The sequence below is a fragment of the Spermophilus citellus genome, assembly GCF_964194105.1.
Source record: "Spermophilus citellus genome assembly, chromosome: 9".
NCBI classification, from domain to species: Eukaryota; Metazoa; Chordata; class Mammalia; order Rodentia; family Sciuridae; genus Spermophilus; species Spermophilus citellus.
The window spans coordinates 69346774-69364021 of record NC_138191.1 but is presented as its reverse complement, the minus strand read 5'-3'; positions in this window follow the sequence as shown (position 1 = coordinate 69364021).

The following is a 17248-nucleotide window of genomic DNA, read 5'->3' as shown; positions in this document are numbered from 1 at the left end:
ACTGGGACCTAGAGAAATTAAATAAGTTGTTTAATAACTTACAGTATTTATCAGTTAAACTTGAATTTAAAATCTGATTTCTATATCTTTTTTTCATTGTCTTATCTTCTTTATATAAAATATTAGGAGGCAAAAGACATCCTAATGTTATTCATTTTTCCACATATGTACTGTGACTGAATTATGGCCTCCTGAACTTTTTGAGAGACACTAGACACAAAAATATAATAAAGTGAGAAAATTTACACATGCTGAGGTTTCATCCTGGATTTCCTTACAGTGGCTCACCCAAGACAAGTCATGCTTACTGAAACCTTTCCTTACTTATTGATTAGGTTGATATATTTGTTTCTTTTATGTTATAGCTAGTGAGGGGGTGTGTGTTTTGAAATCTAGTTATTACCTGTCTTTTCTTTTTAAAGAATAGCCAACAAAATATTTCAGGGTTCACTAAATGATAAGGAAAACAATGATGAAAAACACCTAAGTGTTACCTAAAATAATAGCAATTTTGATCTTTGTCATTTATTGGTGATTCATAATATATCAATCACAATGTTAAATATAGGGTGTCAGGCAACTCTCACAGAATTGTAAGATATAACAATTATTATTATTCTGATTGTACAGATGAGGAAACTGCTTCAAATAGTTTCAAGAGCTTGTCCAGGTAAACTTGCAGGTAGGTTACAGAAATAAAATTGAATCCATAATCTGTCAGTTTCTACATTTTACCCATATATATTTTTCTTAATCATAGGCTTTCTCAAGGAGTCTCTAAATCAGTCCTTGGAATGAATGAGTTCTCCTAGTGTGTCTCCAGAAGAGCCTGGGATCTCAAAACATGATGCCTGTGATTTACCACGTATTGAGTCTATTTTTAGATACCAGATATAATACTACTTATTCGAAGTTGAACTTAGTCCTTCAACAGGGCCTATTTGGAGTGTTGCTTCTGGGCAATCCTATGCCATGAGGGAGCCTTATGGCTGGTATGGCTGTGATGGTGATGACTGTTGTTGCTTTACCCATGTCCTTTCATCCAAATCCTTAAAGGCTAAAGCACGTCGATACAGCTGGTAAGGATTAGGGTATATTGTAAGACAGAATGCTGAAAACAGATTTCTCCATGCCATATGTAATGGCTACACAGCTGCAGTGCCTGCACACATCTGGAGAGCTGCTGTAAAATAAGAGCCTAACATTTGGCTAAGGTAGCAGATGGCCTTGTTATCAAATGTGAATAGAAGTAGAGTCATGCTTCTAGGGAATGGCAAGTTTAAGTTTAAGAAGAGGATGGCTATCTCACCAACAAATACTCAGAGAGGAAGAAGAGCAGTCGAAGATTATAACACTTGGCACAGTGAGAAAGTGTAGGGGTAAGATTGTGAGAGAGCAAGAAGGAATTTTTTGAAAATTTTAAATAGAGACTCAAAAATGCCTTGATTATCACAGTAATTAGAAACTGTCGGAATTGTGCTTAGTTAAATCTGGTTAATTTGCTAGACTTGGCAGTGGAACTGGTGTTAAAGGTTGCCATAGTCAACATTTGGTGTGGTGTGTCCTGGGGGCACTCCATCATTACTAATTGAGCAAATGACATTAACAGAAGGGATGGACAGGTCTGTCTTCAGCTCATTCCATGGAGTCCTACTGCTCTATAAAAGTCTCTGCCAACCTCAGCTTTTTGCTATTTAAAAAAAAATGGTGCTAGAAGCAGCTTTAAGAAGAATTGGGGTCAATGAATGGTACAAATAAATAGAGATCTCTTATCTTCAAGCATGTCTGCCCTTCAGAGCTTTGTAATAGAGTCTCCCAAAGCCTTGGATTTGGGAGTGGACAATTTCCCTTCAGAGCTTTGTAAAAGAGTCTCCCAAAGCCTTGGATCCTTCCATGATCTTTTCAACATATGGTTGATAAGAGAATTTGGCCCAACAGAAGAAGGAGGTTTCAAAGTTGGGAGAGAGAGGGCACTGCATGGCAGTATAAATGTGGAATAAAAGCAGAGGGGTCTCATCACAGCGTTGTTTGTCTTAGCTCAAAATCTTTGGCATAGAGCTCTTCTCCTTGGTCTTGGAGCTCTTTTTTTGGCCTTTAAGTAGGAACCTCACAGGCATTCATGTTTTTTTTTTTTTTCTTCAGGATGAGTTGACATTGAGGAAGCAAGCTGCTCTAGTTGGAGCCAAACCAGACAACCTGCCCATTCTGCTAATTGGATTTGGGGATCTGTATTGAGGTAGCCTGAGCTGGAATTTTATTCATCTCTGCTCAGATGCCAAATCCATTGGCCTAGAAGTACATAAAACCTAGTAAAATAAATTAACAAAATGGTGATGTCCTGGACATTTTCAAAATGTATATCTTGTGGTTGCTCTCAGTTGGGGACTCTTTTATTTTTCACTGATCAATTAAACTTGTCTAGCTACATGAATTGTTCTAATTACTGAGTTTCCCCAGAATTAAATACTCTAAGTTAAATAACTCACATTTAGCAAACAGGAGCTACTTCTTCTGCTTCTCTCCCTAAGAGCCCTCCATAGAATTAACAGTTAGGTGCTAATTGCAAATGATTAAGTGCTCACCAGTCTTGGAGTCCTTTCTTTAATATTAATGAGATGGATTAGCATGGCACATGTCTTCTATTAATATTATAAATGGAAGCCTGCGTGGATCACTGAGTGCTCTTTTGTATTATAAGGAGCACTTAGTTTAAAGGAGTAAAAAAAGTACACTCTAAAAGGCATCTTCCTTTCAACTGGGAAGTAAAATTACTGAGGAAAATGTTTAAATATCATTAATTTAGGACAACCGTGTAGCATTTTAGCAATCACCACTGTGGCAAACTTTTATATAAAACTTTCATCAGTCTCCATGAGGAGGCAGTACACATTAAACCAGACTAGAGTTTAAATGAATCCATAAAGTATATAAAGAGACACACACCGTTCCATGCTATGACAAGAAATCACTTGGCAGTTCAAGACTATTTTCAGACACCTGAATTTCCTTCCAAGAACACTACTTGTCTATTTAAAAATGCTAATTAATTTCTTTTGCCTGTTTGAAAACAGCATACTCTTTTTTTTTAAAAAGAACAGAGTTAATAATCACTTTCTCCCTCTTGTTTTTCTTATGAAGATACTATAAGAGAGGAAAGCTGATATTTCATACATTACTGTTTTCAAATCTGCCGCAATGACCCTGATCAACAATCTATAAGTTGTAAGAAAAGCATCATTTTATTTCATTTCATAAAGCTTATTAGTTGAAAAATATTGTTCATTTTGATAAGTGATATTTGAGTAGGCACACTATACCATAAAAAACACTGACATGCAAAACAATTATTTTTAGCTAGCAGCTAATTGCCATTTTAGTTCTATTTTTCATTTGAAATACTTTCAAATGATCAGACAAAACTTATGTGTACAGATCAAATTGAGGCCTGTGTTAATGTAGTGCATATCAAACTTTGATTAAGACTTAACCCTCTGAGTCAAATTTACAGTTTTGTCCTTGTTCTTTGCACTTAAATCTATGTACACATTTATCATTTATTGTAGGTAAACATGATTACAACCAATGAATAGCAAGTAGCAAACACACATTCAAAATAATAGAGCTATTCTTATGTTTTAGAATGAATGTATTAAAAATGATAATGAGAGGTACAGGATTTCTGAGATCAATGAAGAAAATTGGAATATACAGAAGAAAACTTGCATTTAGTCTTGCATTTAATGTTGCATATATTTGAATTAGTTCAGACTACTCATTATATGTTGGTAAATTATATTTCTATATTAATATATTCACATATCATTATCATGTTTATAATCTCAAATTTTAAGAAAATTCATAACTAGTAGGTAACCATGATACATTTCCTAGCCAAAATTTTTATTTTAAATATCTGGTCCTACCTGGGCATGGTGGTGCATGCCTGTAATCCCAGAAGTTTGGGAGGCTGAGGCAGAAGGATTGCAAACTCAAAGCCAGCCTTAGCAATTTAGTGAGGCACTTAGTAATTCTTTGAGTCCCTGTCTCTAAATAAAATATACAAAAGGGCTGGGGATGTGGCTTAGTGGTTAAGCACCCCTGGGTTCAATCCCCTGTCCCAAAACAAACAAAAAAATCTCATCTTCTGAAATATTTACTGTAACTGTAAACATTGAGATATATAATTTCAAAATGAATTAATGAAAATTGTGGTAGGTGGAATTCTAAGTTAGTTTGCAAATGACTGTCCTTTGGTGACTATGCCCCTGTCATTTCTTCCCACTGTCAGTGGGACCAGTGAATGGGATGAAACACCACTTACTTGATTAGGTGACTTAGCAGTTCATTCATTAATTGTGCTAAAATTAGTGCAATTAATCAAGCAAGTAAAGTAACTACTGCAACTAACCAGGTGAACTTTTTAAAATAAGGTAAAGTGTCAGAGAAGTTCTCCATGCCAACCTGAAAGAAGGCAAACAGCCTTGATGTAAGAGGAGGTGGCCATGTGGCAAGAACCTGAGGGCAGCCTCTAGGAACGGAAAGTGGTCCTCAGAAGCAAGAACAGCAGCCTCAGTCATCCACCCACCAACACCCACAAATGAAATGCACCCATAGTCAGTGACTTTGGGAGCAGACCCCAAGCTTCAGATGAGATCCTCATCCTGGTTGACAGGGGGAGTTCTATCTGCGAGGCACTCAGAGGCCCAGATAAGTTACACTTAGAATCCTGACCCACAGAAAATGTAAAATAATAAATTAATTGTGTTTTGAGTCACTGAAGTTTATACTGATTTGTCAGAAAACCAATACCAAAAAAATCATTTGCTTCGATCCATGCAGAATAAACTCAACTGAGCCTAGCTGACTCTTCTCACTTAATGAAATCTAGCTGCAAACTTATAAAAGCCCACAAAACATGATATCATTCATGGCAAATGAAAAAATTATGTAGCCCCAAGTAATATTGCTAATTACAAAGGATAAAAAGTGTTTCATAATTTTACTTCCTTCTGTTCTTCAGATAAGATGCTATTATCATTGACCATGACACTACCAATCATTCTTGGATGACTTTGCAAGAAATTGACTAGGCATGCCTCACAATTCTCTTCATTACACGCAGGTTTCATACTCATAGGGGATGCTCAAGTCTTTTTCCCAGAGTACAAAAATCACTTGCCCTATAACACTAGTGTGAAACCACTGGGTTGTTGTCTATAAGAGTTCAGGCTTTTCTGACTGTAGGTTCTGTTCCTACAGTCCTACAGGAAAGATCACAATTAATTGTGGCACTGTATGTGTTACCCTGTCCACAAACTCACCTGAGCATCAGCCACTGATTGTCAATAGCAGAAACACTGAATATGTTTCAGACAATAATTCTGAACATCAGTGATTTCATTTCTCTGTTTTAGAATGCTCTAATGGGCAAGATATTGAGCCATATGGATACCTGCTTTTAACAACTCTTAGGAGTCCAGAGCTGAGATCCACTTTATGTAGTGTAAAATTGGCTGGGGTCTACAGCATAGTGAGCCAGTATTTGGAGGGAATGGCTAATTAGTGTCCTTTTTCTTTCTTTCTTGCCTGGAGAAAAAAATCAGTTTCCTTGTTCAGGTCAGAATGAAATGTGTGATAAAGAGAAAAAGAGTTATCCAATGTAGCATCTTTGCAATATACCTTAATAATGCCTATAGCTACTGAAGATCACAAAGCATGTTACAACAAATACATGCAAACAAGGACACACTCACATACAAGCACAAATGCATACTCACACTTACTTTCAGTTGCACCTGGGCGCCGATTTAACAGTTCTTAGAGTTGATATTATTTCTTTCCTTCTAGACTGTGACATTATCCTGCAGAGAGAAGAGCTACAGTACTCTCTGTAAGACAAACCGGCCCCATTCTATCTCTGTAGAAAACCAACTTAATATTATTTCAGAGAATACTCATGAGAATATACTTTTGTGGCTAGAGCCTAGTTACAATACCAGAGCAGTATAATGTCATTAGTGAAATCTGGCTTTTACTTTCTATGCTGAGAAGACGAACAAAATTCTGACAAGAGGTTCATGAAGACTACAAATGTTTATCATCCACTTAATTTCTCATGCTATAGTTAGATTATTGATTTGCAAGCAGCATGAATAATCTTAATATGGTTAACTGACAAATCAAATTCAGTTTGGTTCACATCATTCAGTCAACTTTCCCTATTCTAAACTCCATGGTTAATTGGCAAATTCAATTCAGTTTGGCTCACATCATACAGTTAACTTTCCTTATTTTGAACCCACATGTACACAAGGCATATTTCACTAGTAAGTCTAAATCTCACAGAGTAAGATAGTATATCAAATTCTGTGTTGTTCTGGAAAGATCCCTAGAATAAAAATCCCAAATTTGAGAATCAAACCAGTCTCTTCTGAGCATCTGGAACTTTCTAAACTCTAATGGTCATCTTCTTCTTTTTTTTTAAGAGCATAATCAAAAGAATCCTTGCAATACATTGACGAGCTCATGAAATCCTGAGAATCAAATGATATAAAAATAGACGTTGTGTTTGTCAATTACCTGATTTTTAAAATTCATTTTTCACTTTTTACCTGTTCTTCTTTATTGTAGGAAACTTCAAGTTCTGTGCTTCCCTGCTTTCTGACCATTTCAGCCAAGGGAAGCAGTTTTAGAAAATTCAGTGCCTTGGGCTGAGATAAGGCCTGGGTATTTCTCTTTCTCTTTTCTGTAGGCAGAGAATCTGGCTGTGGGTCCTTCATGGCTCTAATTTATACAAGCCAATTGTTTCCTCAATGGCTCCATCTCTGGCAGGAGAGTCTACACTAAGTCTCAATTCTTGCCAGATGGTTTTTCTTTGATCTCTGCTATTACCACTTTGCCTGGTCCCTCCCACACTGTGGACAGCAGCTCCCAGATTTTGCCTCTCTCTTAGTTGCTTCATCATCTCTTATTTGGCTTCTTGGTTCTTCCAATGACATGGCCAGTTCAATGTCGAATCCCTTCATTGTGGGACACCAAGAAGGATGCTTATTTCTTGGTTGGATCCTGAATAACTGATGGGGAAGCGCTCTACAGATTACAAGCATTCCATCAATGGAGAATATTAACAGTACAGTCATTTTTAACAATTAAACCATGCATTCCAATGGTGGTATATTCAGTTAACCTGACATTTGACACTCTTCTATTATTATCTCTCTTTATGGGTATGGATAATTAAGAATTATAGAATATCTGTGAACTTATATGTAGAGGTGCAGAATGCTAAGTTTTTTCTGTTTTATATGTATTACTATTAATGGAGAAATGCAGGATTAAAGTTAGAATGTTTGGAATGTGTTTGGATGTCTTCATTTGGATTTATTTTAGTGTAGAACAGTGGGAATGGTGATAACTTTCTTTTAACTACCTTGACTATTTTATCTTCTGACTTTTCTTTAAGAATAAGTCTATCTTCAATCAGATACTAATGAAAACAAACAAGAATGCACTGGAAAGATGGACTGTATTGTATTGTTTTGCTCAAGATCAAACTTATTGCAAAGTTTCAAGCCTTACCTATGTAACATCTGTTGTTTATCTATTAACTTCAAAACTTAAGAAGTTAGATGCTTTTCATCAGCATGAATATTAAATTATTTATTGAATTAAACAATGAAGTCTAAACACTGTGTTGGAAATTGTATGATGGGCATTTTCCAAGAATTGAATGGAATAAATCTTCAGGTCCACACTTTGTAATAAAATCGTATTTAAACATGGGATGACATAAAAGCAGTTTAAATTTTTTTTTGTAACTTTGTATTCATCAGGTCAGACAAGATGCTCATAATGGAAGAAGAACAGATCTAATGAACAATCTTTTAGTACATGTTAGTAACCCTTTTCTGAAACAGAGAAAGTAAAAGATTCTAATGACTTAGTAACAAGCATTTATTGAATCATTCCTTGTATTCAACAAAATCAAAGAAAGACCTAATTGAGTTGTCAGCTGATGGATCATTAGAAATAATAATAGACCACACTGTAATTTTTGACATGTACCTCAGAAAATGTTTAAAGAATTAAGTGGTGTTTCCATGACAAAACTCCTTCTAGTCACATCTATTTATATATAAGAACAGTTTTTTTCTCAGCATGTACATTCTTAAAGCAAACAAAGCATAGGAAGAGTATTATTAATGATTCCACTATTAACTTACCAATAAATTGTATTTTTTTATGATATATATACTAGGTGAAAATAAAAATACTACAAATTTCATTAAGAAACTTTCTAATAACATTTACTTTTTACATTTAATAAACATTAAAATATCGTTTGACCTATTTAGTAGCATAAAGAATAGTTTTTAGCAAATCTAATAAAAGCAAAAATTTCAATTCATATTTTCATGACAGGAAAAACAAGCATGAAATATACTACATTACGATAGAACTTTGTATGGTAACCAAAATGGAAACATGAACTCAAAGAGTGAAAGTATGAATACAACATTTCTGACTCAGAGGAGGGCTTTCTTATGTAACTTTTAAAATAGATTTGTTTGGTATCATATTTCCATAGTATTTAAATTCTTTTGAATACTGTCTACAAAATGATCCAGCTGTTTCATTTAACAAATGCTAATTCTTACAATGCAGCAGAAATTGTATTCTATGCAATCAATTAAACATGATGAAAAGTCTTTCAGCCAAAATGTAAGCAAAAATTTTTAAGACCTACTCACACTATCCTCTCTGTTTTCTGAATGGTAATTGTATGTGTTCTGCTTATATGCATTTATCTGAGCACATTAATGCATCCCATCTTGTATTAGTGATTTGCTTCCTCTTCATCAGTTTTATCTCCATCTAGATCTATTATAGTGTCCAGCCCTATTCTGGACTCATAGCATAATAATGTGGCCTCAATATACTTTTAATATATGAGTCATCTAAAAAACAAATAAACTCATATACAAAAATATTTTCTGATTTCTCCTTATCCTTCTTACCTTCAGACAGTGCCCTATTCTTGGTCATTACCCCCTTAATTTTGCTGCCAACTTGAATTTACATAACCCTTATATCCCTTCTTACAATCTCTTAATTTCTTCTTTTTTTTCAAAGCATGTGAATTTAGGTTTAGTATTGGATGAGTACCAGGTGAATCATTTGGATTGTAAAAAATAACCTTGGATCAATTTCTTTTATTTCTTCACTACACTGTTTCTAGCCTGTTTTACTTCTTTCTTTATGAGGGTATTACTCTGGCACATATCCCAATTGATTGAGAATCTCCAGAAAAGAGTGTTAAATTAAAAATATCAGTTACTGGCTTACCTCTTAATGAAGCAGCTGGCTTAAGAAGCTTTAGATTTAAATTATCTGCCCCAGCACTATTATTCAGTCTTAAGTAAGGCAGCACACCAACTCTCCTATAAGTAATTGGCTGAAACTAAAATTTGGAGGCGCTTGCATTAGCAGACTGATTAGAGACATCACTTGTACTGGAAGGGGCAGCTCTTTTAGGCAAAGTCAGGTTCAGTACTCTGAACAGTACTAAGGCTGAAATTTATAAAATGAGTGTTGAATTAATTTACAGTGGAGCTCATGTTGAGGATAAGAGAATCAGTGGCCAAACTGGTTTGATGGATTGTCTCATTATGATCTAGTGTAGATCAAAAAGCTTTCTATGATATGACAGAATTTCCTTGGTGCTCATTTATTCTTCTTCCATGAGTTGTACTAGTGCCACTGTTATGTCTTTTATTTTTAACTAGAGATTTCTCATTTTACACACAGAAATTTTTATAGGTCAATACAATATCATTTCAATTTTCCTGTGTCATAGGACATTGTCAGGACTTGAATTCTTATCCCCCTCTGAATTCATACTGAAATTGATTTCCATTGTAACAGTATTAAAAAAAATGAGATTTTCCAGTGGTGATGAGGACTTGAATGTGTTGTCCTTGTGAATGGATTAGTGCTGTTATTTTTGGAGTGGTTCATTATTGTGAGAGTAGATTCATTATCTTAGAAGTCAGTTTCTTATAAGAGGATGAGTTTGGCTTCTTTCTCTCTCATGTCTGTCTCTCTCTCTCTCTCTCTCTCTCTCTCTCTCTTCTTTCTGCACTTCTACTTTCTATCATACAATGACACAGTATGAAGTTCCTTATTGGCACAATCCCCTCAGTCTTTGATTTCCCAACCTCCAGAAATATAAATAAATTCCTTTTCATTATAAATTATCGAGTCTAATGTATTGTGTTTATTGGAAGGATAAAATAGACTATGACAGAAACTCAGAATCTATCATGGAATTTGCTACTCCTGGTTCTCTTTCACGTTCAAGGACTAATGCTTTCTTGAAAATTTCATTTGCCAAAAATAGAATGATAAGTGAGTACATTGTAAATAACCTCTTTTCTTTGGATTAAAAAACAAAATGTATCTAAACTCCATTGGTATTTCCAATTCTAGTTTTCTTATTTCTCTCTGATTTAGTGAGAAAGATCTATTATTTCTTCAAAGTAAGCTGACCAAATGAATATTATGAGTCCAAACAAAACCAAACCAAACCTGATGCTTTACTTGTCATTAAACTATTTAATACAATCTGAACTCTACAAATCAGGTATCTTCCAGAATTTCATAAGTTTACCTTAGACTCAGATTTACAGGGCCAAGGATGAACATGAATGGAATTTGGTGAATGTGATAGGGGATGTAATATAGTCAGCTGATGGCTTAGTCTGGAGGACCTGTACTAATAACCACTACAATTATGGAAACACTTGCACGCATCTGTTTTATTTTCCAATGCTGCTTAATGAATTATATCAGATATAATAAATAGCTCTGAACTTTACCCTTTTGTTCCATGACTCACTGTATCACCAGATGTGGATCCAGATTCCTGGACATCCCTTTCAGTAAATATTTCAAGTACACTTTCAGTAAATATTTTGATATGTATGCTTTAGTTTGACTCTTGAGACCTTAAATTTATCTACCAACAAGTCTCTTCACTTGCAATCCATAATGCTAAATTCTTTTTTAGTGACTAATATGTACCAAGAACTAGACAAGAAGGTCTATATAATAATACTATTTCATGTGAAAAGCAATTTATATTTAAAAGTATTTTACCTATGTTATAACCTGTGATTCTGACACAGGTGTGTGATTCTGACAGAACTGTATCACTGTTTTATAGATTTAAAAATGCCACAAAATCTAAAGGACTCATTTAAGTTTGCAGGCTCCACATTAAAGTGACTACTAGGTCGACCCAAGACTGAAGCAGGGTTTTTTGCTACCTCTTTCAGTGCTTGGTTCACCACATTAAACAAGTGGTCCCTGTTTTGAAAGATCCTAAGATTTGTTTGGAGCACTGGATTGACACAAAAGTAAAAATTACCAGCAGTAGAGTACTCAAAACTCATACAATCCTTAAAATTTAAGGTAGTAAATGTGAAGTTATATTTTGTCTTAATTATTACAACAAATCAGTAAAATAGATAACATTAATATTATTATTGTGTCACCATTTTATACATAAGGTCCAGAGAGACCAAAAAAATTTGAATTCCTTCTAGATCGCAGTAAGAGTGTATGTGAGCCAGAGAGAAATAGGCAAGTTTAATATGGAAAAAAAGAAGGAGCTAGCCAGGTAGGTCCATACTTCCTGAAAAACATTCCCAATAAGCAAACACATGCCTTTAGTGTTCAGTATGACGTCTCAAATTGATAGGAATCACAAGACTGCTGTTCCCCTGGATATGAAATATTGCCAGAAATATCCTATGTGTAATGTTTCTTTAAACTTCATAAGCATTTCTAATGTGTGATTAATTCTAGAACTTTCAGTTATACTGGAAGTCTAAGGTGAGAGCAAATTGGAATCCATAGTCTATTAGGGTACAATACATCCCATTTAAAATTGTAATGGAGAAAGTTTATGAGGTCCCATAGGTTTCAGAGAAAATGTTCCTATACTGGAATTCCACTGTACAAAATGTATATTTATTAAAGAATTTTAGCTATATAGCAACTATATCTCCAAGTTACAGAGTCTAAAATCTTTAGAACTAAAAGAAGTTTTAGAGACAAATCATCTAATATTTTCATTTTTATAGATATAAATTCAAGTTCATAGAGACAGATGATTAAGGGACACTAATCCTGAACTTTAAACTTTCAATGTTTTTCATTCAATTTATCAAAAATATTATTTTCTGCATATGACTAAGTACTGTGCTTTGTGCTGTGATGAAGGAACATCGTTGGGCCTTCCTATATGCTAAGCAAAAAACCACTTGCATCAGGAAGTATAAAAGAGTGTTGGACACAGCCATTGGAGATAATAGGGAGAAAAACAAAATTTATAATTTTCTTAGGAATAAATTAAAAAACAAAATTTACCAAAGAAAGAAATATATATGTTAACCTTGAAAATTTTCAAAAGGCACAGAACTATCTGTTACTGGAGATATGATATAGGTCAATACAATATCATTTCAATTTTCAAGCACAGTATGAATTTATTCTGTAAGTATTTATCAAACACTAACTAAATGTCTGGCATTATTTTAGGAACTGGATTTATCACAGTGAAAACTACATCTTGACCAGTTTGAAATTTGCACTCTTGGAACAGCATAATGATAATGGATAGAAAGAGAGAATGGGAAGACTTACAGGAAATATAAGAGATAAGAAGAGAGCATGATTTAAGTACTGACCTCCCCTTCTGATTTTGCTACCACTCCCTTAAATAATGGCATTAAAAATTATTGGCCACTTATCATTTGCCAGGCTATTATAAGTGCTTTATATTTACTGCTTTATTAAATCTGCATAGCCCATCTATTGGCCCAGTGAGTTAGATAATTTCATTAATCCAGTTTTACAGGGGAGGAAACAGGTGTAGGAAAGGAAGTAATATGCTGAGTGTCAGAAAGCCTTACATGCTGGAACCAGGATTCAAACCTAGACAACATGAATCCAAAGACCATGATTTTTTACATCATTTTTAAAGGGCTTAAGTACTTGTTGCCAAAGTCGTCATTGTTCCGAGCATTGTAATTGTATAAGCCTGGATGTCTGACTTTGGACAAGCTACTCAAATTCTCAAATGCAAAGTATGAGTAGTTGACTAGGTGATGACTAAGGTTCCTGAGAATTCTCATGACACTCTGGTCCCGTGATTTTCCTGTGTTAACTCTACAAGAGCTGCCCCCAGCTAAACTATTATCTAAGAAAACTAAATATCCCACACTCAGTATGACTTCGCTCTATACTACAGGATCTGTCATCAGGTCTAAAATTATTCTTGTTGAGTCACTCCTTGCAGTCAAGGTATTCTCTATGAGAAGGCCTCATTAATTAGCAGCAGCTTCCTGTTATTGTGGCTCTTCGGGAGATGGCAGAGACAAAGAAAGCTTTTGCTCTTACCTAGCCTAGAAAATGGCTTCATTGGGTCCAGTTAGCCACATTGCTGGTAACCTGGAAGTGTAGAAAGACAACTCTTCAGGAGGGGTGATAGTCACTTCACGTTTTTGTCTTGGATCTTCACAACTCATATGCTCTATTTCCTTTCTTCTCCTGTACCCTCTTCATTCCATGTAGAGGAGAAAACAGACTTTGATTAATCAAAAAAGATTTGATAAATGCAAGTAAATTTTCAACATTTCCGGAAAAGATATACAAAAAAAAAAAAAACCCTAAAAATTAAAAGAACAGGCATATTAAAGAGATGGTCCTTGTATGGGGATGAGTGTTACCTACTAGATATGAAGAGACTCGCTGACATGAGAAAGTCCATAGATTGTAAAAATAGAGCTCTATCTTTTACTTTCAGCAAGAAAGTAAACGAAAAATATAGAAGCAGTAGAGATAAATGGATTTATAGTGGTTATTTTTTAAGAGCCAGAACAAATGAAGCTGAAATCACATCCCCCCCCTTTCTCCGTGTTCTGCATCCTATCAGGTCATTAAGTGGTCAGGCCTTCCCTAAGGTATGGCCATCATCAACACCTTTGCTTACCTCAGTCAGCTTGGTGCCCCTGCTGCTACAGATATTAATGATGTTGTGAACTTCTTTAGTGTAAGTGCGGCTTAATGTGCGTTATTACATTATCCATCAGTTGTACGTTGCCCTTAGCAACTAGCATAAAGTTATCTCCAGTTCACTGCTAATTTTATATCTATCTTTGTTGGATCAGCTCTGCTGGTTTCTCTGCTTCATATTTCTTCTGGGTTGTAACTCATAACAGTGCTATGTGAGTGTTATGGGAGTCACAGTCTTACAACTGTGACTATGAGCACTGATTGCAGCAGAACAACGACCCTGGGTGCATGGGGTCATAGAGAAAGTCATTGGTATCCTTTTGTTGTTGCCGTTGTTTTAGTATTCTCTTGGTAATATGATCTAGTGTAGATAAAGAGCACAGATCTATGCTTTGGAAATTCCCCCATTTTTAGAGTCATCTATGCATGGATACTATTTTCCTTTTATTTGAATATCTTTCTCTCTTGGATTGAAACATTGACTTAGGATACGTGTCTAAAACAAGATGGAAGGTTATGTGGCCTTTCTTGGGTGAGCTAAAAAAATAAACCAATAAAATATCTTGCAGACCTATCTAGCACACAGAAATTTTTGTGGTCTGATCATCTTGAGAAAATGTTATTTCTTTCATCTGGGGTTGAAATCTGTGCTTGATTGGTAAAGCTTAAAGCAAAAAAGTATGTTTTACAGTCAGTCCTGTGGTGCAGACGTCATTTTCAACAAAATTATTATTCATTTGTTTGTTTGACTAGATTTGGAGCTGAATGGATAGTTAGGGATGAAGCCATTAATCTGTGAGAGAGCAAATCATCTTGATATAACATTTTACTGTTTAATCTCTCTGGGTTACCTCCCTCATCTTCAAAATGGTAAGGTTAGATGGCTGAATTTAAGGTCTTGTTCAGACTGATATGGAGTGTACTTTCTCATAGATTTCTTCTGAGTGGAATGTTCAATAATGTATTACATCATAGAAATCTGGTTTTAGAATAAAACAATATGGATCACTAGTAGTAATAAAAATAATGCTAGTTTGCATCATCAGAAGACTGAAATAATACATGCTTATAAAACTTTTACAATTAACTCAGTCTTTATGATAATTCCAGTACATATCTGTAACTACTTCCAAGTGCTTCACTTATTTTTACTTAATAACATTAAACAAAGATTGAATTAGATTCTTCTACTGGGCAGGCTAATTTCTGGTTAAATGGAAAGATGCTCTGCCAAAAACTCTTGGCACATATGTGCTGACTAGTTTGTCTGTAGTGGCAATTAGACATCTTTGTACATTATCTATTAGTCCATTAGTATACTTTAGAAACATGCAGTAGGAATTTGTGTAATTAAATTGAGTAGTGTCTCACCCCATTTTTGGCTTAACTAGCTAGGTCACTAGCATATATCCAAATACATATTTTGGTACACTAGGTCATAGAAAAACTCTTCTTAAAGAATTTATGTTCCTTGCCTCTTTTTTTCCTGCTTTGACCCTCCAGGAAAGCCTGAAGATATGTTTCAATTGCTTTATGAATCCTACTTTGCATGTTTCTGCATAGATTTGCATGTTAAATTAAAGGAATTTTGATTTCTAAGTTTGTAATATTGAATTCAATTAATAAATTCAGGCAAATTATTCCAATTATATTCAAAACCAGTATTCAAAGCTGACATTTGAGGCTCAAGTTGAATATCTTCTTAACTTTTGTCTCTTACCATTTCAGCCCTAAGTAAAAATCCAAAAGTAATATTAAGAAAAAAATTCTTTGTTCTGGTATAACACAGAATCATAAAATTCTCTTGTGTGGAAAATTCAAGAGATAATCAGCTTAAGTTTTTACAAGATCTACATACACATAACTCTGTGTGATTTATCCCAAACTTTTACCTCCTTAATTTCTGGTATGGATTGAATTGTGTCTTCCCAAAATCTATCTGCTGATGTCCTAGCTTACAATGTGACAGTATTTGAAAATAGGAACTTTCAGAGGTAATTGGGGTTATGTGAGGTTTTAAAAGTGAGTTGCTAACTCAATAGGATTGGTAGCCTTACAAGGAGAGAGATAGATGTTCCCAGGCACTGAGGAAAGACTATGTGAGCTCCAAGGGAGAAGGCTGCTATCATCAAGCCAGGAAAAGAACTTTCAACAGTAATTAACCCTATTGGACTCTGGTCTGGAAATTCTAGCCTCCAGAATTGTGAGAAAATAAAGTTCTGTTAGTTAAGACATCTAATCTGGTATTTTGTTGTGACAGCCAGGTAGACTGAGAATCTTATGTTCGACTACTACTGCTGGCTCATGCTTGTCTAGAAACATTGGCCTTTCTTCTCCTGTTCCTGGAGATACCATGTGTACTTCCATCTGAGGGATTTGGCACTAAATGTTTCTTATGTCTAGACATTTTTTTCACAACATGTTCTGCATGGTCAATTTGACTGCTGTGTTCAAATCTTTGATTCAATGTCACTTCTCAGTGAAAACTTCAGAGTTCGTCTTATTTATTATTGTAATCAGCTGCCTCCTCAGCCTGCATCCTCTGGAACCACATTTTACCCTTGTATTTCTATTGCAACATCACCTTTATATCAATAAATACCAGATTATTTATTTATGCCATTTTGATTGTCTGTTCTTTTCTCTTTAAATCACTTAAGAGTTTCAGCTGTGTAGAATAGTACATGCACAACATGTATTCAGTATATATTTGGTAAATAAATGAACAAGTTGTTATATGGAAACTTAGAAGATGTTTTTTGGTAATGTTCATCATAGCCTTCACTGGACTAAATCATAGAACTAACAATTGCTTTTATACATCTTATTGATTTATTAATCTATATAGCAATATTTCTAAAGCACTACTAGGCACTGAATTGGAATAGGAGGTGAGAACAACAGGCAGTTTCTGATCTCAAAGAATTAAATCTAGCTGTGTAGTATTTACAGAAGGATACTGCCCAATGGTTTGCAATAATAAATATAAGGAGAAGACTCTTTAAGCACATTCGCCTAACATTTTGATAAAATATAAATCAACACTGCTTAATTTGAAGACAGAGAAGGAAGTAGGAACTTCACTATTTGGGCCCACAAGTCAATGAGAACTTCTCATTATATAGCCTGAGTTCATGTAAGACTAAGTTCATGAGTCTTACATGAACTC